Source organism: Cebus imitator, unplaced genomic scaffold, assembly GCF_001604975.1.
Source record: "Cebus imitator isolate Cc_AM_T3 unplaced genomic scaffold, Cebus_imitator-1.0 Scaffold211, whole genome shotgun sequence".
NCBI classification, from domain to species: domain Eukaryota; kingdom Metazoa; phylum Chordata; class Mammalia; order Primates; family Cebidae; genus Cebus; species Cebus imitator.
In genome coordinates this window covers 1,673,797-1,697,033 of record NW_016107526.1, presented here as the reverse complement: position 1 = coordinate 1,697,033, position 23,237 = coordinate 1,673,797, and positions in this window count along the sequence as shown.

Sequence of the window (23,237 nt, the reverse complement as noted above, 5' to 3'; positions counted from 1 at the left end):
AGGATTATGACTGGGGTAGGCAGTATTGTATCTAAGTGATGAGTATATAGCTGAGTATATCACTGTCCTGTCAAGAGGACAAGAATTGCATGTAGTATTCTACTCTACAACTTTAAGACTACAACTTTAAGACCTTAGCCAATTTACTTCCTCATCTGTAAAATGGAAATAAAAGTAACTATATTGTGGTGTTGGTATAAGAATCAAAAGACCTAATGTATATGAGTGTTCAGTAGATAATAGGAACTCCATAAATTTTTACTGTTACTTGATTTAAGAGAATTAGAAGGACCCAGGGAATCAGTGGAGAGAACATTCAATAGGAAAAATTTAATATTTATGATGGATCATTGTTTTCCTAATTATGTGAATGTAACTATTATATACAAAATATCACAAGCTTCAGAGGTGAAAAAAGTAGGTTCTGGTAGCAATAGCTACTAACTAGCTCTGTAGGTAGGTCGGTTATCATTTCTATAAAAGGAGTGTGTTAGGCTAGATTAGGATTTCTAGATCTTATTTTAATTTTTTAATTTATTTTAAATGGCTCTTTAAAATATGAATTTAATTTTTTAAATCCACATGTGTAATATGTTTATCAATTCTTATTTAGTAAGAAATTCTTGATGAGAAGCTAACTCTGTACAAGGCACTGCACTAGGCATAGGGTATATAAAGACAGCAGTCTTTGTTCCTCAAGAATCCTGCAGTAGAGATAGAAATATAGGTCCCCAAACAGTAAACAATGACCACATGAGTCTTCAGAAAATAGTCAACTCATTTTTATAAGAGGAAAAGAGAGTCATCTATGTGTTTACTCAGTTACTCATACAATTTTTTTGAATTTCTATTGAATGTCAGGTATTATGATAACTGCTGTGATATTCATGGAATTTATAAACAGTTTTTCAGAAGAAATTGGATGTACTTTCTTAAGAGAGAGATCTAGGCTAAAGACAAATGCTCTGGGATTTGAAGTCATGCAGATAGATGCGCTTTTGGAGAACTCAAACACTTAAGGAGAGGGCAGAAGAAATGTGCTCCCAAATAATTCTGAAAAAGAGGTTTTAGGGAAGTGAGGGAAATATAGGAGTTATTTGGGTTGTGGAAGCCATGATAGCAGAGAGTTTCTGGAAGGGAAAATGGGCAAATAGTGGTGAGAAATATTATAAGATGTGAATTTAATAGCTGGAAGTATTTTGATATCCATAAGAATAGTCTTAGTGAATGAGTCAGGATGGAAAAAATGTTAAAGCATGTTGAAGAACAAACAGCATATACATAGAAATCCAGCCAGAGTTAATTATTGCTTTAAAAATTTGACTGTGAAGACAGGACAAAACTGCAATGTTCTGATGGGGAGCATTAGATAGAATGTACAGAGGATCAAAGGCACAGAGATTAGATTCCAGACTTTTAGAGCGTTTGTCTAGTTCTCTCCTCCTAATTCTTTACATTGCACTTAAAGATGGAAATATCCAATTATTTTAATTTCCATGGTTGGTCCTATTTAATCTACTCAACCAGTACTTAGGTAACATTTTAAGGGCTTCTGCCAGTGCTCTAAAGTGCTTTCGCATTTCACAAAGAATTAGCAAGACTTACAGTCAAACAATGACATAAGTATGTATTGAAATGTGTGCCTTGAATAAGGTCATGTGTCTCTGCAAAATCTACACTAGGAAAATATTTTTTATTTTCTTGTGAAAGAGTAATGAAGTGGCTTCCTTTTGTGGAAATTTGAAAGAGTTCAGTCAAAGCTCTCATAGTAAGTACTATGATTTGAATACTTGTCCCCTCCAAAAGTCACGCTGAAATTTAATCCTCAATGTGGTAATATTGAGAGGCAGGAGTTTTAACGCTCTGCTCTCATGAATGGATTAATCATGAATAAATGGATTAATGGATTATCACGGGAAGGGAACTGGTGGTTTTATAGGAAGAGGAAGACAGACCTGAGCTGGTAAACTCACATGCTCAGTCCTCTACCAAGTGATACCCTCTGCCACCTGGAACCCTCCAGAGAGTTCCCACTAGGAAGCGGGCTCTTACCAGATTCAGTCCCCCGATTTTGGACTTCTCAACCCCTATAATGTAAGAAATGCATTCATTTTCTTTATAAATTACCCAGTTTCAGTTTTCTGTTACAAGCAACAGAAAATAGACAAAAGACAGTAAGTCCAAAAATTTTGAAAAACTTCTATAGTGAAGTTTTAACCTAGTTAATAATTATTTATTACTATATCTTCAGCTTTTTTTCTTTGTCCTTCCCTGTGAATGAATTGCAGAGGTATATGCTCTAAAATATTTCCCTGAGTGCAGCTTTAACCTAATATGCTGATCTCCAACTCAGAAGAACCTGCAGTTTGGATGCAATACGGGATGTAGTTTTTGAAAACAGGGTGATAACCACTGTGAGGGAAGCCGATAGCCTTCTGGTTTTTGGAGAGGTCAGATCAGCAGGAAGCCTGTTAGTACAAACACAGGGCTGAGCTTTCAGCTGGCTTGCCTTGCCAGGAGGTTGTTCCTTTTTTCTCTTTTACTCTGTTCCCAGGGACAACACTGCTTCTGGTTCTGGATAGTGCTTTTTTAAAAATTTTTTTCCTGAACACATTCCACCCCTCCCCAACTTTAATAGTTTAACAAATTCATATGGAAAAAGTATCACAGCTCTTGACTAGGCACAGTTCCCGTTTCTCCACAGGAGACTTGCCTCATTTCCACTTGTCTTCCTGGAATCTTGCATCCTGCACTCCGATGTGGCTGCCAGTCTTGCTAGGAAGCAAGTTCTTTACTCTCACAGCGTTGAGACATCTAAGAAAGCAACTCTTGTTTTTAGATACCTTTTTAAAGAGAGAAACTGTTCATTTTGGACAGGAATCTTTATCTTTTAAAAGAAAAGCACTGTGTTTTATGTTCAGTTTATTGCAGTCATCAAATTGTTGAAGCTGATTCAAAAGGCACATGCTAATGGATCTATGTGAAGACCATGAAAATTATAATGTGGCTCTAGCTAAATGTTGTGTCATTTTGAAAAAGATGAATTATAACTCAGTAAAGGCAGATTTGATGAGACTTAGTGTATTGCAGCCAAATCCCATAAAGTTAGAAAAATTGATAGATTCGTTTTGCTCTGACCAATGGAATTTGGGCAGTGAATTTCTTATTTTAACTTGGGTAGTAAGAGTCTGCCTTTACTGAAACATTGCAAAGTGATACAAAATGATGAAACTATTAATCTGTATTCTAAAGGAAAATGATCTGCTTTTTTAGAGTCTCATGTGTCACTGAAGAAGAATGCGGATCCAAGAATATGCATCAAAAAATATTTGTGAGGGAGAAGAGGTAATCATGGTGTGTTGGGGTGGCAACATTTATTTTTTTTAAGAGGTGGTAGGCTTAGGTAGAGTTCAGCATGAGCACAACTGGGATAAGTCTTCTGGTAATCTCAGAAACCTTTAATTCATATATTCTGTGAGAATGTAACATGAAATGGAGATTGAGGTCTCTGAGGTGGGCAATGGGTACAATAGTGAGAGAAAATAATGAATGTCTTAGCCTTATTTTAAAAAGTTGCTTGTCATTACACTTTTAGGGGTAGGTTGGAGGTAGTAAGATCATCTGAAATATGATACAGATGTAATGTGAGTCTATTATTTCATCATTATTAATTTTTTATGCTTGTGTTTAGAATTATAATGTTTACCTTAGGAGCTTGTTGCCATTTGCTTTGAAAAATTAATTCTGTTTACAAATTAGGTTTGGCATGAAATGAATGGAAGTTTTAGAATTAAGAATAATATATTCCTATCCCCAGTTTCATTGATGAAGAAATTGAGGTTCGAAGAGACTGAGTGACTGACTGGTCCAGGGACACATAAAAATATGTTGGCTAAGAAGGTAACTAATTGGTCATGTGATTCTCCATTCAGTACTTTTCTTCTGCTTCACATTTGCCATATACCCTAAATAATTTAGAGTGTGTGTGTGTGTGTGTGTGTGTGTGTGTGTGTGTGTGTGGTGTGTCACAAAATTAGGCATATTGCATATGCGTCATGACACTTGTGTAGGAGGACTTCTGCTACTAGAAGGGTATCTACTGCTCAAAGTATTACATTTCCAAGAATTAAGCGGGGCTATTAAATAACATAAAATTGTACTTGAAAGTGAGATCAGTTTTCTGCCTATAGATATTTCACTAAACTTTTATATACACAAACAGAATTGCTTTAAAAATGAAAAAATAATTGTGTACATCAGACTTCATATCTATATTTTTCCTTGTGTACGTCAGGCTTCATATCTATATTTTTCCCTCTTTGTTTTCTTATTTTCTCTTTCTTTTTCTCTCCTCCTCCCTCTCTCCCTCCCTTCCTTCCCTTCTTCTTTCTTCCTCCATCACTCCCTTCCCTCCCCTCCCCTCCCCTCTCTTCTCCTCTCCTCTCCTTTCATTTCTCTCTTCTTTCTTTTTTTCTATTGATGATCATAATTTCTCAAGACTGTCAAAAGATGAGATTACAACAAATTTAGTTTAAAGATCTTCATTAGCTTTAATTTGTAATTCTAGAATTGAGCAATATCTCATTCTATGAAATACAGAGTGCTCCTATGAGCCAAGCAGAGGAGCTTGGTTTTGCAGACAGGAAAATGACGAGGAAAGCAGAATTCGAAATCTAAAAGAAGATTGTAGTTTCAAAGTTACTTTGCTTGTAAAGGTTAAAGTAGATGGGATTTTCTTATTATTTCTGCCAAAAATCGGCCTGTTTGGGATATCTTTATCTCTCTCTTGTTTTCTCAGAAACTCAGTTAAACAAGTTGGTTTTGAGTTGGTGGTGTGGAACTTTAGCATAAGCAACTCCATTTTGGTTTTATCTGTTGGGCTTAGTGCAAGAGTGCAGTTTAAACTAAAGGTCTCCTATAAGTTTATTTACCAAGACCATACAAGCCATTGCACTGCAGAACATAAATTGCTATACCCGTGGTGAGTTTGAGTAAGTAGTATATAGGCAGATAAATATAATAACATCCACTTTTGAATCAAACATTTAAATTTACATGCTATCTTCTCATATATCATTTCATACAATCCTCATGTAACTTTGTGAGGCACATGTGTTTTGAAGGAAGGAAGCTTGGCATGAAGCTATATGCCAAGTCCACAAATAGGATTTCATGCCTAGGAGCAGCCATTACATTGCAGGGTCCAAGGGAAAAGTTTTCCTTTGCTCCCTGAAGGTTCACTGAAAATCAACTGTCAAAAGGCAGATAAATAGGAAAAAAAGATACACAAAATTTATCAATATGCAACTTGTGCATGGGGTTATACAAAATATGAACTCAAATAGGTACCAGATAGTTGATGCTCAAATACTTTCCTCATAGAGTAGAGATGTAAGGACATGGAATGCAGAACTTAAGGGAAGGTGAGGGGCAGAGCTGCATAGGGAAAATGTTGTCATATTATGCAGATAAAGTTCCCCAGGTCATCTCTTAAAATTTCCTTCAAAAGAATAGATGAAAAGTCTGTCTGAACATGGCAGCAACTCCCAGTTTATTCTCTTCTCCAGTGATTTATCTTTCCTGGTTATTTGATGAGATCCCCAGGAAGAGAGTTTAAGACAGTAGCATTTCTTTTGGAAAGAAGCTTTCTTGGTCAAGTAAGGAAATTCCAGAGAGAATCCCTCCTTATACTGGGATGGGGTTGAGGACAATACAAGCTTACAGGGACCTTGGTTCTGAGACACGTTTAAAGGCCTCTGCATATTTAAAGAGCCAGGCTTTGGGGAATCACTTTCTAAGACCCAATATTAGGACCTCTGGCAACTTAGTGAAGCACAAGATGAGTTTGACTGGCACATTCCTCTTTGGCAACATACTGAATTCATGATGTGCATTTCTTGAAATCCCCTCCTTCCACTGGGTTCCTCAAGTTCCTAAGGGACCTTTAGTAGATGTAAGGCTGCCTACACCTCCAGCTACTCCCTCTATGGTGCTTCTTTCTTTATAATGTTTTCAGATAGTTTTCCATCCCCATTCACCTTCTATTTTCATATTTGCTAACAGCAATTGAGTCAGAGTATTAAGCACTGTTTTAATCATTGCAAAAATATACATATATTCTTAAAATATTCCTTTTCTTTAAGAATGAGGACTATATTACCACGGGAATTTCCTGCAGCAAAGAACAGGGGAGATATTTGGAGTAAGAAGCACTCAAGAATGGATAGCAGCCTGTCCTGTCCTTCATTAGGGAGTTCCTTGACTACCTATCTGAAGAGGCAAAAAGAAGCGTCATTAATGATTTTGAAAATGTATATGGGGATCATCTCTTTTAATTTGAACGGTCCTGGAAATGAGATTCTGAAATACAGCCACTGCCCTAATCTCCCAGAAGTAATACCTTTGGCAAAAACTAAAAGTAAAATTCCTATTTCCTTTACAGATAATGGGTTAAGATAAAATACTTTATCCCTATTATAGCTAAGTGACATTGTGCAATTATTTTATTCAGTAGAAATGAAAGAGAAAGATGTGGTAAAATTGTTATATACATAAAGTGTGGGTGTGTCTATATTTGTATGGAATGGTAAGAAGTGATAGGCAGAATAATAACCCCCAAATATCTCCATGCTCTTATCCTTAGTTATTTTACATGGAAAAAGGGACTTTGCAAATGTGATTAAGATTAAAGACATTGAGAAGAGGAGGCCATCCTGGGTTATTCTGATGGTCCTGATATAAGCACATAATTCCTTCAAAGCAGAGAACCTTCCTGGCTGTAGAAAACAAGAGAAATGATAGCATGAGAAGGACTCAGCCTGCAGGCACTGGCTTTGAAGCTGGAAGAAGGGATCACAAGCCAAGGAATGTGGGCAGAAGCCAGAAAGCTGAAAAGGGGAAGGAAACCAATTCTACCCAAGAGCCTCCAGAAATTAATGAAGTCTAGCTGATACATTGATTTAAGCCCAGTGGTACCATGTTGAATTTCTGACCTGAAGAACTATAAGAGAAAGATTTGTTAAGAAGGGTACTGACATTTTAAGTGTATTATGAACAACTACTAAATGAGGTTAGTAGCAATAGTTAACACTTTTATAATGCCTCATATACACTAGACATTTTTCTAAGCGTATTGTTCTTACACTGCTATAAACATACTACAGGAGATTGGGTAATTAATAAAATAAAGAGGTTTAATTGACTCACAGTTCCACATGGCTGGGAGGCCTCAGGAAACTTACAATCATTGTGGAAGGTGCATGGGAAGCAAGGAACATCTTACATGGCAGCAGGAGAGAGAAAGAACAAGCATGAAGGGGGAACTGTCAAACAATTAAAACCATCAATTCCAGTGATAACTCCCTAACTATGATGAGAACAGCATGGAGAAAATCATTCTTAAGACCCAATTACCTCACAACAGCTCCCTGACTTGGCACCTGTGGTTTACAATTCTAGATGAGATTTGGGTACAGACACAAAGCCAAATCGTATCACATATTAACCCTTAATAATCTAATGTCTTCTCATTCTTTTTTTTTTTTTTTTTTTTTTTAGATTCTGGGGTACATGTGCAGATAATGCAAGATTGTTGCATAGGTACATTCATGGCAAGGTGGTTTGTTCCCACCATCCCCCCATCACGTATACCTGATTTCTCCCCATGTTATCCCTCCGTCACCCTCCCTCCCGCTATCCCTCCCATAGCCCCCTGCCACTGGACCCCAGTGCATGAAGCTCCCCTCTTTGTGTCCAAGTGTTCTCATTTTTCAACACTCGCCTATGAGTGAGAACGTGCAGTGATGGTTTTCTGTTCTTGTGTCAGTTTGCTGAGAATGATGGTTTCCAGGTTCACCCATGTCCCTACAAAGGACATGAACTCATCATTTTTTATGGCTGCATAGTATTCCATGGTGTATGTGCCACATTTTCCCTGTCCAGTCTATCATCGATGGGCATTTGGGTTGGTTCCAGGTCTTTGCTATTGTAAACAGTGCTGTGATGAACATTTGTGTGCATGTGTCTTTACAATAGAATGATTTATAGTCCTTTGGGTATATACTCAGTAATGGGATTGCTGGGTCAAATGGAATTTCTATTAGTAGATCCTTGAGGAATCCCCACACTGCCTTCCACATCATTGAACTAATTTACACTCCCGCCAACAATGTAAAAGTGTTCCTATTTCTCCACATCCTCTCCAGCAGCTGTTGTCTCCAGATTTTTTTAATGATTGCCATTCTAACTGGCATGAGATGGTAACTCAATGTGGTTTTGATTTGCATTTGTCTAATGACTAGTGATGATGAGCGGTTTTTTCTTTCTTTTTTTTTTTTGGCTTCATGTATGTTTTCTTTGGAAAAGTGTCTGTTCATATCCTTCACTCACTTTTGGATGGGTTTGTTTTTTTTTCTTGTAAATCTGTTTCAGTTCTTTGTAGATACTGGTTATTAGCGGTTTGTCAGATGGGTAGACTGCAAAAATTTTTTCTCATTTTGTTGGTTGCTGGTTCACTCTAATGAGTGTTTCTTTTGCTCTACAGAAGCTCTGAAGTTTAATTAGATCTTATTTCTCTATTTTGGGTTTTGTTGCCATTGCTTTTGGTGTTTTAGTCATGAAGTCTTTGCCTATTCCTATGTTCTGAATGGTCTTGCCTAGGTTTTCTTCTAGGGTTTTTATGGTATTAGGCCTTATGTTTAAATCTTTAATCTATCTCGAATTAATTTTTGTTTAAGGCACATGGAAGGGACTCAGTTTCAGCTTTCTGCACATTGCTAGCCAGTTTTCCCAACACCATTTATTAAGCAGGGGATCCTTCCCCATTGCTTGTTTTTGTCAGGTTTGTCAGATGTGTGGTGTTGCTCTGGAGGCCTCTGTTCTGTTCCATTGGTCTATGACTCTTTTGATATCAGTACCATGCTGTTTTGATTATTGTTGCCTTGTAGTATAGCTTGAAGTCCAGCAGCATGATGCCTCCAGCTTTGTTCTTTTTGCTTAGGATTGTCTTGGCTATGTGGGCTCTCTTTTGGTTCCATATGAAGTTTAAACTGGATTTTTTCCAGTTCTGTGAAGAAGGTCATTGGTAGTTTGATGGTGATAGAATTGAATCTATAAATTACTTTGGGCAGAATGGCCATTTTCACAATATTGATTCTTCCTAACCATGAGCATGGAATGTTTTTCCATCTGTTTGTGTCTTCTCTTATTTCCTTGAGCAGTGATTTGTAGTTCTCCTTCAAGAGGTCCTTTACATCCTTTGTTAGTTGTATTCCTAGGTATTTTATTGGTAGCAATTGTGAATGGGAGTTCGCTCTTGATTTGGCTCTCTGTTTGTCTGTTATTGGTTTATAGGAATGCTTGTGATATCTGCACATTGGTTTTTGTATTTTGAAACTTTGCTGAAGTTGCTTATCAGCTTAAGGAGAGTTTGGGCTGAGATGATGGGGTCTTCTAAATATACAATCATGCCATCTGTAACTAGAGACAATTTGACTTCCTCCTTTCCTAATTGAATACACTTTATTTCTTTTTCTTGCCTGACTGATCTGGCTAAAACTTCCAGGACTATATTGAATAAGAGTGGAGAGAAACGGCATCCTTTTCTAGTTCCAGATTTCAAAGGGAATGCTTCCAGTTTTTGCCCATTCAGTATTATATTGGCAGTGGGTTTGTCATAAATAGCTTTCAATATTTTGTGATAGGTTCCATTGATACCTAGTTTATTGAGAGATTTTAGCATAGAGGGCTGTTGAATTTTGTTGAAGGCCTTCTCTGCATCTATTGAGATAATTATGTGGTTTTTGTCTTTCATTCTATTTATGTGGTGGACTATGTTTATGGACTTGGATATGTTGAACCAGCCTTGCATCCCCAGGATGAAGCCCACTTGATCATGATGGATAAGCTTTTTGATGTGCTGTTACAATCAGTTTGCCAGCATTTTATTGAAGATTTTTGCATCTCTGTTCAACATGGAGATTGGTCTGAAGTTTCCTTTCTTTGTTGAGTCTCTGCTGGGTTTGATATCAGGATGATATTGGTCTCATAGAATGAGTTGGAGAGTATTCCCTCTTTTTGAATTGTTTGGAATAGTTTTAGAAGGAGTGGTACCAGCTCCTATTTGTACATCTGGTAGAATTCAGCTGTGAACCCATGTGGACCTGGACTTTATTCAGGGTTTCAACTTCTTCCTGGTTTAGTTTTGGTAAGGTGCAAGTGTCTGTGAATTTATACATTTCTTCCAGGTTTACTGGTGTACATGCATAGAATTCTTTGTAGTATTCTCTGATGGTAGTTTGTATTTCTGTGGAATCGGTGGTGGTATCCCCTTTATCATTTTTTATTGCATCAATTTGACTCTTCTCTCTTTTCTTTTTCATTAATTTGGCTAGTGGTCTATTTTGCTGATCTTTTCAAAAAACCAGCTCCTGCATTTATTGATTTTTTGAAAGTTTTTTTTTGTATCCCTATCTCCTTCATTTCTGCTCTCATCTTAGTTACTTCTTGTCCTCTGCTAGCTTTTGAGTTTTTTTGTTCTTGCTCCTCTAGCTCTTTTAATTTTGATGATAGAGTGTCAATTTTAGATCTTTTCTGATGTCTCATGTGGGCATTCATTGCTATAAATTTCCCTCGAGACATTGTGTTACATGTGTCCCAGAGACTCTCGTATATTGTGTCCTAGTTCTCGCTGGTTTCTAAGAACATCTTTATTTCTGCCTTCATTTCATTGTTTATCCAGGCAACATTCAGGAGCCAGTTGTTCAGTTTCAATGAAGTTGTGCATTTTTGAGTTAGTTTCTTAATCCTGAGATCTAATTTGATTGCACTGTGGTCTGAGAGACTGTTGGTTATGATTTCCATTGTTTGCATTTGTGAAGGAGTGATTTACTTCTAATTATGTGGTAAATTTTAGAGTAAGTGCAGTGTGGTGCTGAGAAGAATGTATATTCTGTGGTTGTGGGGTGGAGAGTTCTGTAGATGTGTATTAGGTCCGCTTGTTACAGTTCTGTGTTCCAATCCTGTATATCCTTATTGATTTTCTGTCTTGTTGATCTGTCTAATGTTGACAGTGGAGTGTTAAAGTCTCCCACTATTATTGTGCGGGAGTCTAAGTCTCTTTGTAGGTCATTAAGAACTTGCTTTATGAATGTGGGTGCTCCTGTACCGGGTGCATATATATTTAGGATAGTTAGCTCTTCTTGTTGTATTGATCCTTTCACCATTATGTAGTGTCCTTCTTTGTCTCGTCTGATCTTTGTTGGTTTAAATTTGATTTTATCAGAGACTAAAATTGCAACCCCTGCTTATTTTTTTGCTCTCCATTTGCTGGGTAGATCTTCTTCCATTCCTTTATTTTGAGTCTGTGTGTGTTTTTGCATGTGAGATGGGTCTCCTGAATACAGCACACAAATAGGTTTGGACTTTTTAACCAGTTTGCCAATCTGTGTCTTTTGATTGGGGTGTTTAGGCCATTTACATTTAATGTTAATATTGTTATGAGTGAATTTAATCCTCCCATTTTGTTACTGGTTGTTTGTTTTGCCCATTGGTTGAAGTAGTTTCTTCATTGCATCATTGATCTTTACCATTTGGTTTGTTTTTGCAGTGGCTGGTACTGGATGTATTTTTCAGTTTAGTGCTTCCTTCAGGAACTCTTGTTGGGCAGGCCTGGTGGCAACAAAATCTCTCAGTAATTACATGTCTGTAAAGGATTTTATTTCACCTTCACTTATGAAGCTTAGTTTGGCTGGATATGAGATTCTGGATTGAAAGTTCTTTGCTTTAAGGATGTTGAATATTGGTCCCCACTCTCTTTGGACTTGTAGGGTTTCTTCAGAGAGATCCCCTGTGAGTCTGATGGGCTTTCCTTTGTGCATGACCTGAACTTTCTCTCTGGCTGCCCTTAGCATTTTTTCCTTCAATTCAACCTTGGTGAGTCTGACGATTATGTGCCTTGAGGTTGCTCTTCTTGAGGAGTATCTCTGTGGTGTTCTTTGTATTTCCTGTATTTGAATGTTGGCCTGCCTTGCTAGGTTGGGGAAGTTCTCCTGGATAATATTTGAAGTGTTTTCCAGCTTGGATTCATTTACCCCTTCCTCTTTAGGTATACCGATCAAGTGTAGATTTGGTCTTTTCACATAATCCCATATTTCTTGGAGGCTTTGTTCATTTCATTTCACTCTTTTTTTGCCTTCTCTTTTTATTTCGTTGAGTTGATCTTTGATCCCTGATATCCTTTCTTCTGGTTGATCTTTGGCTAATGATACATGTATGCTTCACAACGTTCTCATGCTGTGTTTTTCAGGTCCATTAAGTCGTGTATGTTCTTCTCTAGGCTTGTTATTCTAGTTATCATTTCATCTAATCTTTTTTCAAGGTTCTTAGTTTCTTTGCATTGGGTTAAAACATGTTCTTTTAGCTCAGAAGAATTTGTTAATACCCATTTTCTGAAGCCTGCTTGTATTAGCTCAGAATGGTTTTCTGACCTGTTTTATTGCCATGCTGGTGTGTCATTGTGATCTCTCTGGGAAGGAGAGGCATTCTGGACTTTGATGTTTTCATCCATTTTGCATTGGTTTCTTCCCAACTTCTCTGAGTGGACGTCCTTTCTGCTAAAGTTGGGGTTATTTTTCCTGTATGAGGCTTTTCTTTTTAAACGCAGGTGTCAGTGTGCCACTTGAGGCAGTCTGTCCATTGTCTGCCTCTGGAGGCGCTGCTGGGCTGCCTCGGTCTCAGCCAGCCTGCTGTTTATTCTTTGTTTGGTTTCCATACTGGTGGGGTTAGTCCCCGCTTTCCAATGGTGGGCTCTTTCCCTCTGCTGAACCTGCTGTTCCCAGGTGGAGGATGTGTTTACTGCGAAACTCTCCAGGGAGAGGGACTCCAGTTGTGGATCTTGTTGGGGAGGGGCCTGTTTGCTGGTATCCCCTTCCCCACTTTCAACCCTCCCTTCTGTGGGACAGGCAGTTCCTTTTTGCAAGCTTTCTCAGTATTAGTCCAAATCTCTGCCCTGCTCTGTGCTAACAAGGCACCGGTCTGTCTGGTGCTGCCAGTCTGGGCTGTTGCCCGGGTCTGCAACTCTGGGTGGTTCTTAGCAAGGTGACGTTTTCCTGGTTCACGTGCTGCTGAAGTCTCAGAGTGAATTGCTGTATCTGATTCAGAGAACAACGGAGGTGATGTCCCCCAGATCCTCCGTGCCTAATACACTTTCCAGGTGGGTCAGTGCCCTGCCTTGTCTCAGCTAGATGCCTTTGGGCTGCTTTTGCTGCCTTTTTGGGGGTTAATCCCACTATTCAACCAGTCTCTTTAAAACAAAACCGGCACCTTGCTCAGAAACTTGGATATCGCTCTGTTTCTGCCTTACTCGGTGGTAGCTGCACTCCAGAGAAGCTTCCTTTCGGCCGTCTTCCCCGCTTTCCCTCCTGTCTTCTCATTCTTAACGCAATTTTGCAGGAGATAAAACTGAGACACAGAAATATTAATTAACCTGCCCAAGATCATACAGTTTGGATATGATGAAGCCAGGATTTGAACCCAGACCACATGGCTGCAGTATGCAGCTACAGAATCAGGTTACAGTGTTGGTGGTCTTAGTCACTACATCATAATTTATTATTACTCCCCTTTTACAGGTGGTATATTAGTCTGCTCTCATGCTGCTAATAAGCGCACACCTGATAATGGATAATTTATTAAGAAAAAGAGTTTTAAGATTCCACATAATTGAGGAGACCTCACCATCATGGTGGGGAGTGAAGGAGGAGCAAAGTCTTGCCTTACATGGCAGCAGGCAAGAGGCATGTGCAGGGGAACTGCCCTTTATAGAACCATCAGATCTCATGAGACTTATTCACTATCATGAGAACAGCATGGGATAAACCACCCCCATGATTCAGTTACTTCCCACCAGGACCCTCTCATGACACATGGAGATTATGGGAGCTACAATTCAAGATGAGATTTGGATGGGGACACAGCCAAACAATATCAGATGGTAAAACCGAAGTGACAAAAAGTATGGTTTCTTTCCCAGATTCAGAGCCACTGCAGGAACTATGACTGATCCATTTCATCAGAAATGTCCTTTCTTCATTCATTTCTTTCTTCCTTATCTCTTTCTTTTTAAGAAACAGGAGACTTTGGAATAAGGAAAATGTGTTGTCTACTTGTTTATTTAAATGTCAGAGAAAAGGAGACTTTTATGCTGAAACAATGTTCTTAACTCATTAGAAAGTATGGTAAAATAGTCTGTGATCAATTAGTTGGAATTTTAGCCATGTTGCTTCTATCAACACATCCTTTATTCCTCAAATAAAAAATAAACAGTTTTAATGTATGCAAATAATTGGTGCTTTTTATAAACTGTTTTGAAACACAGAATATAGAATGAAAACTATCATTCCACATTTACTGCCTAGAGACAATCGTTTTCTTTATTTTTTCTACTATCCTCTTTGTTGCACGTATTCTATATAGTTTAAATTTAACTATACATGCAATTTAGTAGTCTGTCTTTCTCATTTAGTAAGGCAACATAAACATACCCTCATATGAATGTAAACTATTCATTAGTATATCTTCCAATGTGTATATTGTATTGCATATTAAGTAACAAAACCAATTACTCATTCTCCTACTATTGGAAGGTAAGAATATTGCTAATATTCTGCTATGATGAATAAACTAGAGTACATATTTTTATACATAATTTTTATTTTTCTATTTCAAATTTTATCCTCAGACTAGAGTTGCAGAAGTAGAAAGATTAGATCAACGGGCAAGATATTTTATCAGATTGCTTTTCAGATAAGATATGCCAATTTACATTTCCAGCTACAGTGAATGAGAGTGTTCATTTTGCTACTATCTCACCAGCATCTTAATTTTAACAACTGTTATTCAAGTGTGCAGAAAGTATTTCATTAAAATAATTGCCTCTTTAGATTTTTCACACTCACCTTCTCAGTGTGAAACTAAACAAAACAAAATAATTGTCACCGACTTATTTTGTAGAAAACAACAGCCCTCACTTAAGATGAAATCATAGAGTGGCTTCAGAAAAATGGGATTGCTCGTTGACTCTAACTGAATCAGAAGCTAAGCCTACATATTTCATGAAGAAACTGAATGTGGGAGATAAATATGATGCAAACTTGGGAGCTAATAATGAGGACAAATTTTAAAAAATGGTGCGTTTACCAAGATCTTGGAATACCACAAATAGAGTGAGAATAATTCAGGTATGGAGAGTTATTTTCTTTTATGTGTATTTGGTTACCTTTTTGTTTGTTTTCATTGGTTGCCTCTTCATTAGTATTCCTTATTGAATCAGGATTATAGGTTATGATTATAATAAGGAAGCAAGTTTGCTAACTCTATGAATGTGGTTTTATTTTTATACTCCTGCTTTATGCACTTCGTCTGTTTTGTTGTTTTGTTTTTGCAGACCCTAGCACAACACTGAAGTTACCTTGAGATGTTAGATTAACTGTTACCAATGCAGACTCTGAAGGCAGATATGAGTTAAAAATCTGCTCTTATGTTTACCAGCTGTACATTTTTGGACAAGTTATCTAATTCCTCAAAGCCTCAGTTTCCTTATTTAGAAAATTGAAATAACAATAGGACCTACCTTGTATCATTGCAAGAAAATTACTGAGGCCTTGCAAACAGTGACAGTGCCTAATAAAAGATCAGTAACTAATAGTTATTGCTATAGTCATCATCATCATCATCACCACTGTCCTTCTCCTTCTCCTCCTCATTGTCATCAATATATTTTAGTTTCCTGATTCTTTTTGTGCATGATTTACTTCTGCTTCAACTATGAGATTGAGAAACTCTAGCGCTCACTGCCTTATCTTTTTTCATTCATTCATCAATAAACATTTGTTTAGAACAAAATAAAGTCTGGACACAAGAAACTTATATGCTTATAAGAAAAGATCAATAGTGAAGAAATAAGTATTTAGCATGTCCGGTGGTATTGTGATCGGAAAAAATAGAACAAGGCAAGGGACACAGGGAGGGATGAAAGTCAGAATGGGGTTACATGGGGGGAAGGTAGGTTATTATTCATGCAAAGTGGTAAAAATCTCTGACAAACGGCATTTGAGCTGTCTTGAACAGAAAGAGAGAAGAAAGCACAGTTCCCAATGAAGAAACATGCCTGGTATGTTAAAAATCCAGCAAGAGGGACTGTGTAAAATGAATAGAGTCATCCCATGGAGGAATAAAATGAGATGAAGTCAGAATGTGGGGAAAAGGCAGAACACGTAGGACTCTGTAGGCCACCATAGGCCACCAGAGGGTCTTTGACTTTTACCCTGAGTGAGAGGGGAAGCCACTGAATGAGCAGTAGAATGACCAGTTAAAGACAGAAGTGAGGGATAAGGTAAGGGAGGCTATTGAAATCACTCAGGTGAGACAAAGTGGTAGCTTGGACCCGGTGGTAGCAACGGTGGTAGTGATAGAGAATTGGTTGGATTCTTGATATATACACAAATATATATAGAACTGTCATCTTATTTTTAATGCACTAACCTTATAACTAGGTATAAAACAAACCTGGTCCTTTTCTTTTTGTTTCCAGTAGCTGCACTTATTCTTTTGTTCTTTAGAATGCTCCTTCTACTTTTTGTTGTTGATAATTTTTTGTTGTTAATTATTGATATGGTTTGGCTCTGTGTTCCCACCCAGATAGTATCTCCAGTCGTAATCCTCATGTGTCAAGGGAGGGAGGTGATTGGATCATGGGGGCGGTTTCCCCCACAGTGTTCTTTCCATAGTGAGTGAGTTCTTATGACACCTGCTGGTTTTATAACTGTTTGGAAGTTCCTCCTTCACTGTTCTCAATCCTGCCACCAGGTAAGATGTGCCTGCTTCCTTTTCTGCCATGATTGTAAGTTTCTTGAGGCCTTCCCAGCCAGGTGGAATTGTGAATCAATTAAACCACTTTAATTTTTAAATTACCCAGTCTTGGGTATTTCTTTATAGCAATGTGAGAATGTTTCATACAGTAAATTGGTACTGCAGAGACTGGGGGCACTGTTATAAACATAACGTGAAGATGTGGAAGCAACTTTGGAACTGGGTAATAGGCAGAGGTTGGAACGGTTTGGAGGGCTTAGAAGAAGACAGGAAAATGTGAGAAGGTTTGGAACTTCCTAGAGTCTTGGAAGGGTCAGATGACAGGAAGATGTGGGAAAGTTTGGAAATTCCTGGAGACTTATTGAATGGCTTTGACCAAAGTGCTAATAGGTGTCTTGAAAATAAGGTCCAGGCTGAGGTGATCTCAGATGGAGATAAAGAATTTGTTGGGAACTGGAGTAAAGGTCACACTTGCTATGGAACTGGTGGCATTTTGCCCCGTCCTAAAGATCTGTGGAAATTTGAACTTAAGAGAGATGACTTAGAGTACCTGATGGAAGAAATTTCTAAGCAGCAAAGCATTCAAGAGGAAGCAGAAAGTAAACTTTGCAAAATTTACAGCCTGATCATGAGAAAACATAAACACAGTTTCTGGGGACAAATTCAAGCCAGCTGCATAACTTTGCATAAGTAACCAGGAGTCAAATGTTAATCACCAAGACAATGGGGAAAAGGTCTCCAGGGCATTTCAGAGACCTTCCCAGCAACCCCTCCCATCACTGACCTGGAAATTTAGGAGGAAAACATGGTTTTGTGGGCCAGGCCCTCAGGGAGAACTTCTGTTAGGGCAATGTAGAAGGGAAATGTGGGGATGGGGCCCTCACACAGAGTGACCACTGGGGCACTGCCTAGTGGAGCAGTAAGAAAAGGGCTGCTGTCCTCCAGATCCCAGGATGATAGATCCACCAACAGCTTGTGAAGTATTGGACCGAGTATGAAATTAAAAATAACACCAAGACAAAAGTATGCCAAATTGCAGGGTCTTTATAGCTGGAGGCCACAGAGGACTCACGTGTCTCCAACCTGTGGCCCCGAGCTCAGGGAGAGAGGGGTTTTTAAGCTGAAAAACCACATCCTGGTTTTAGGACCGAGAGGGTGAGGGGCGGGGGTGGGGCTGAAGGGATTCAGACATTCCGATGGCCAGGGGATTCGGTAAATCACCTCCTGGGCAGAGGTGAGAGTGGGGGTCCCTGGACATTCCAAGGGCTAGGGGACTTTTGTCATTCTGATTGTTACTTAAGTGGTTTACAGAAGTCAAGATAAATGTTAGTTTACACATTGTCTGGGTGGTGGTGGAAGTCACAGATCTTAGTTACTTATTACAAGTCGCAGGGACCAAGACAGAATTAGCTTGGGCTGCTTATTCTGGTACTGATAAGAAAAGGTAAGCAGCTTTACGTAGTGGGCATTTTTCAGAGCAAACTAGCAGTTTTATTTACAGAAGCAGTTATTGCTAGAAGAATGGGGCAGCCGTTACAACTTACTTTTTGGAAACACAGCTTTGTCTTATAAAATGGCGTTGCTCAGGTTCTGGCTCTAGGTCAGCTATAGCACACTTGCACGGGGTGCCTGGAGAAGCTGCAGACACTCAACACTAGACATGGAAGCAGCCGGGGGTGGGTTGGCGGCAGGGGAGAACTGTACCCTGCAAAGCCACAGAAGCGGAGCTTTCCAAGGCCACGAGAGCCCACCCTTTGTATCAGAATGCCTTGGATATGAGACATGGAGTCAAAGGAGATCATTCTGGAGCTTTAAGATTTAGTCAATGCCCTGCCAGATTTCAGACTTGCATGGGCCTGTAGCCCTTTGCAAATTTGGCCATTCTCCCATTTGAAATGGTAGCATTTACCCAATGCCTGTATCCCTACTATATCTTGGAAGTAACTGACTTGCTTTTGATTTTACAGGCTCATAGGCAGAAGGGACTTGCTTTGTTTAAGATAAGACTTTCAACTGGACTTTTGAATTAATGCTGAAATGAGTTAAAACTTTGGGGGAACTATTGGGAAGGCATTGTTGGTTTTGAAATGTGAAAAGACATGAGATTTGGGAGAGACCAGAGCAGAATTATATGGAATCATCTTGAATTTTAATCCCCACTGTTGAGGGAGGGAGGTGGTTTCCCCCCAGCTCACTATTTCTCATGATAGTGAGCGACTTCTCAAGAGATATGATCATTTTATAAGTATTTGGGAGTTCATCCTTCACTCTTCTCTCTCCTGCCACCCCATAAGACATGCCTGCTTCCCATTCTGCTATAATTGTAAGTTTCCTGAGGCCTCCCCAGCCATGCAGAACTATGAGTCAATTAGACCTCTTTCCTTTATAAATTACACAGTCTTGTGTATTTATTTATAGAAATGTGGGATGCACTAATACAATTATTATTAACAACCTTAGTATCTTGACACTGTCATTGGTCTTCCCTCTTTAACATCTTCTAACCAACTGGTTCCCATTCCTTTAAGCTTCTGGATTCTCCTCCAAAATTGTTTTAGACTGGAGAAATGTTGGGCATCGGAAGGCCCTTCAAATGTTCTTGCCTTAGTTTGAACATGAGCAGGTACCAGTGCTATGGTTCCCTGAGTTTTTCCAGTTGGAAATGGACTGTCTTCTTAGTGTTTGCTTTTGCTTCCAGCGTTATTTTGCTGAGGCAATTCACCACATAAAGTAGAGAAGTGCCTTGCCTTACCATCTTAATTTCCATTTAAGGGGCTGGTGACAGTAAGGGCTGTGGAAACGATTTTTTGAATGTCCTTAGACTTTAAATATGTACAGTTGGGTGAATTTAAATATGCTTTCATATTTAAGGTGCTTGGATTTTATTATAGGCTTTATGGTGAGGCATTCATGTGGTGTAAAGAAGAGCTGCGCATATCTGAGAGGCACTGTGTGGCAGGGTTGGGATGCTTCTGTGGGTAGGTAGTCAATTTCTTCTCCATTTTCTTATTGTTTTAGTCTTTGTATTTGATTAATCTGCTTGTCAGCAGCATTGGTGTCTTCGCATCCCTCTTCCTTGTGTAAGGTACATTTTAAGTATCAAGTAGTTATGTTATATTAGTGGATACATGTGGAATCAACCCCTTGCTCTTTACTTTTCCTGGAAAGCTCTTCATCCAGGTACACATGTATGATTTACTTCCTCACCTTACTCAGGTTTCTATTGTCTCATCTGAAATACTTTCCATGGCCATCCTCTCTAAAACAGCATGCCTCTACTACTCTTCATCACCATTTATTCCTATTTGTGTACTTCTATCTGTGTTTTTACTTGTGTATTTGTCTGTTGCTAGAATATTAGCTCTGAAGCACTTCACATGTTGTTTTGTTCTCTGTGGTATATCCAAACCCTAGCACAGTGCCTAGCCTAAAATAGTATTCATGAATAGCAATGAATGAATAACAGAAAAAAAAGAATAAACCTCATTCGATGCCCTCAAAATATGTAAAGAATAATAAGGAGTAAAATATTTAACAATTATAGTGTAATAAGAGCATTATAGAAATAGCTAGAAAATATATTTTTCTTTGAGATGGAATCTTGCTCCGTCGCCAAGGATGGAGTGCAGTGGCATGATCTCTGGTCACTGCTGCCTCTGCCTCCCAGGTTCAAGCAATTCTCTTGCATCAGCCCCCCAGGCAGCTGGGACTAAAGTGTGTGCTACCACATCTGGCTAATTTTTGCATTTTTGGTAGAGACAGGGTTTTTCTATGTTTGCCAGGCTAGGCTCAAACTCCTGGCCTCAAGTGATCCACCTGTCTTGGTCTCCCAAGGCTCTGGGGTTATGGATTTAAGCCACCACGCCCAGCCAATAGCTAGAAAATATTTTTAAAATATAGGGAGAGGCATATCTCACCAAGTAGTGAGGAACCAGAAGAGGCAGAGGCTTGATATATGAGCTGGGATATCTGTCCTTATTCAGATGGTATCTATTCTTATTTAGATGATGTCTGTGTGGCCTGCTGAGGATCAAAAGCTTTAGCTGTCAGAGGTTGTATGTACATTCACTCACCTTCTTTTAGCAGGTGTGCTCTCTGCAGCTTTCACAGTCATTAGGAGGCCAGTGAGTATGTCTGCAAGCAGTTAAGAAAGTCATCTTTGAGTTCTTATGGCCATCAATTTTTCTTTTGAATCTGTTTGTCTAGCTACTTTTCAAGCCTTTGGGAAATGCTTGAAAAGTAGTGTGTCATGTCAGATATCAACTTGTTAACTGTGGCTGAAATTGCCCCTGCCACTCTGTTGATATTGGCAGGAATTCAGATAACCATTACTGAAAATGAACCGGTATCTTCTCTCTCACCATGTGTGTGGTACGTGAGTTTTGGCCCCTTTCTATGACTGGCTAAATAAAAATCTTCAAGATTTTTCTCTCAACATTCTATGTAACAAATCATTTGAAGGCTGGAAGTCGGTAAACACTTGTCCTAATCCAGGCTCTGCTAGTAATGGTCTTTATAGCCATGAAAGCTTTTCATTAAAGCTTTCCAGTTCTGCAATTCGACACAATAAACCACAGACTTTGGAATCAAAGAGCTTTTGACAAATTGAGGAAATGAACCAAAACAAACATAACATTTACAGCTGTAAGTTGAAAGACATAAGTTGTGATAGAGGAATGAAAATGGAGTGAGGAAATTTGGTATCTAGTTTTGAACTGGATACTAGTTGGCTGTGTGACCTTGGCACATCATTTAACCTCCAGGGGCCTCAGCTTACACATTAATAAAATTAGGATTTTTTTCTAGGCTAATACAATCCAATAGAATATTGTGTAATAATGGAAATGTTCTGTATCTGCACTGTTCAATGTAGAGGCCATTAGCCACCTCTGTCCATTGTGCAATGGGGTTAGTACAATTGAATAAGTTTTAGTTCATCCAGTAGTTTTATTGCATTATTTGAAACTTTCCTAATTGTCAACATTAGTCTTATCGAGAAGTAGAATTCACCTCTCACTATAACTGTTAAAAACCCCAGCAATTTGCTGTTCTAGTTTCCCTTGCATTGAGGGCTTGGGCACATGACCTAGACTCAACCAATAAGATGCATCTACTCCTGTTTTTGAAATAGAAGCTAATTGTGCAAAAAAGCAGAGTCAGCGGAAAACATATACATCAGCCACAACGTCAAGCTTCAGGGCACTGGTAGCAGTAGTTCTTGTGGGGGAATATATAAGAAGTGACTTTTACCGCCCACCATGTTTCTGAGACCTCCCCAGCCATGTGGAACTGTAAGTCCAATTAAACCTCTAAGCATCTATTAAGAAGGGATGCTGGTTAACACTTAAAATGAAAGATTTTCCCAAAAAAAAGTATTGATGGCATAGTGTGATTTTTCTGTCCTTTCGCCCCCTCTTATATATCTCTTTTCTTATTTATTAACTCTATCCCCTTTCTTACTGCAGGGCACCAATGCCCTGCTGTCCAGTGTGCCTTATGCAGCACCAGGAGCTCCCAGCCTTCCTTTCCTCTCTGCCTCACAGAACCCCTGGACCTCATTCTTTAGAAGGAAACCTATACACTCATTCAAACCAAGGAATTAATGGCACATGTGAGCTTAATCAGCCACTCTTTCCACCTAGAAGGCTCATTTGAATTAAAGCCTCCTTATTGTTTAAAGAAGATAATAACACACCAGACTGATTGAAAAATATGTGCCAGGGTCAAATGGTAGACCAACACTGCTTTATTGCAGCTAAAGCTGAACTGGAAGATTCGACCTGGATCTGGTAGAATGCTTCCTCCACCCACATTCCTCACCACATTTCCAAGTTCACATCTTAAGACCCGAGCGTGAGAGTGTCAGTTTGCAGAGAAGTCTCACTCAGCTGTATATCTCAAACCTGCTAAGAGCTGGAATAGGGAGGAGGGGCCACAAATACACAAAGATGTTTAGCACATAACCCCACCTGTTAGAGAAAGAGGAATTAACAGAGGTCATATACTTACTGTCTGATATTGTTTGGTTCTGTGTCCCCACTCAAATCTCATTTTGAATTGTAATCCCCATGTTTCAGAGGAAAAACCAGGTTGGAGGTGATTAGATTTGGGGGATGGTTTTCCCCATGGTGTTCTCATGATAGTGAGTGAGTTCTCATGAGATGTGATGATTTTATAAGGGAGTTTTCCCTGCTCTTTCACACTTTTCTCCTGCCACCTAGTGAAGGTGACTACTTTCCCTTTGCTTTCTGCCATGATTGTAAGTTTCCTGAGATCTCTGGAGCCATGCAAAACTGTGAGTCAATTAAAACTCATTCCTTTATAAATTACTTTGTCTCCATTCTTTTCTTTTTTTTTTTTTTTTTTTTTTT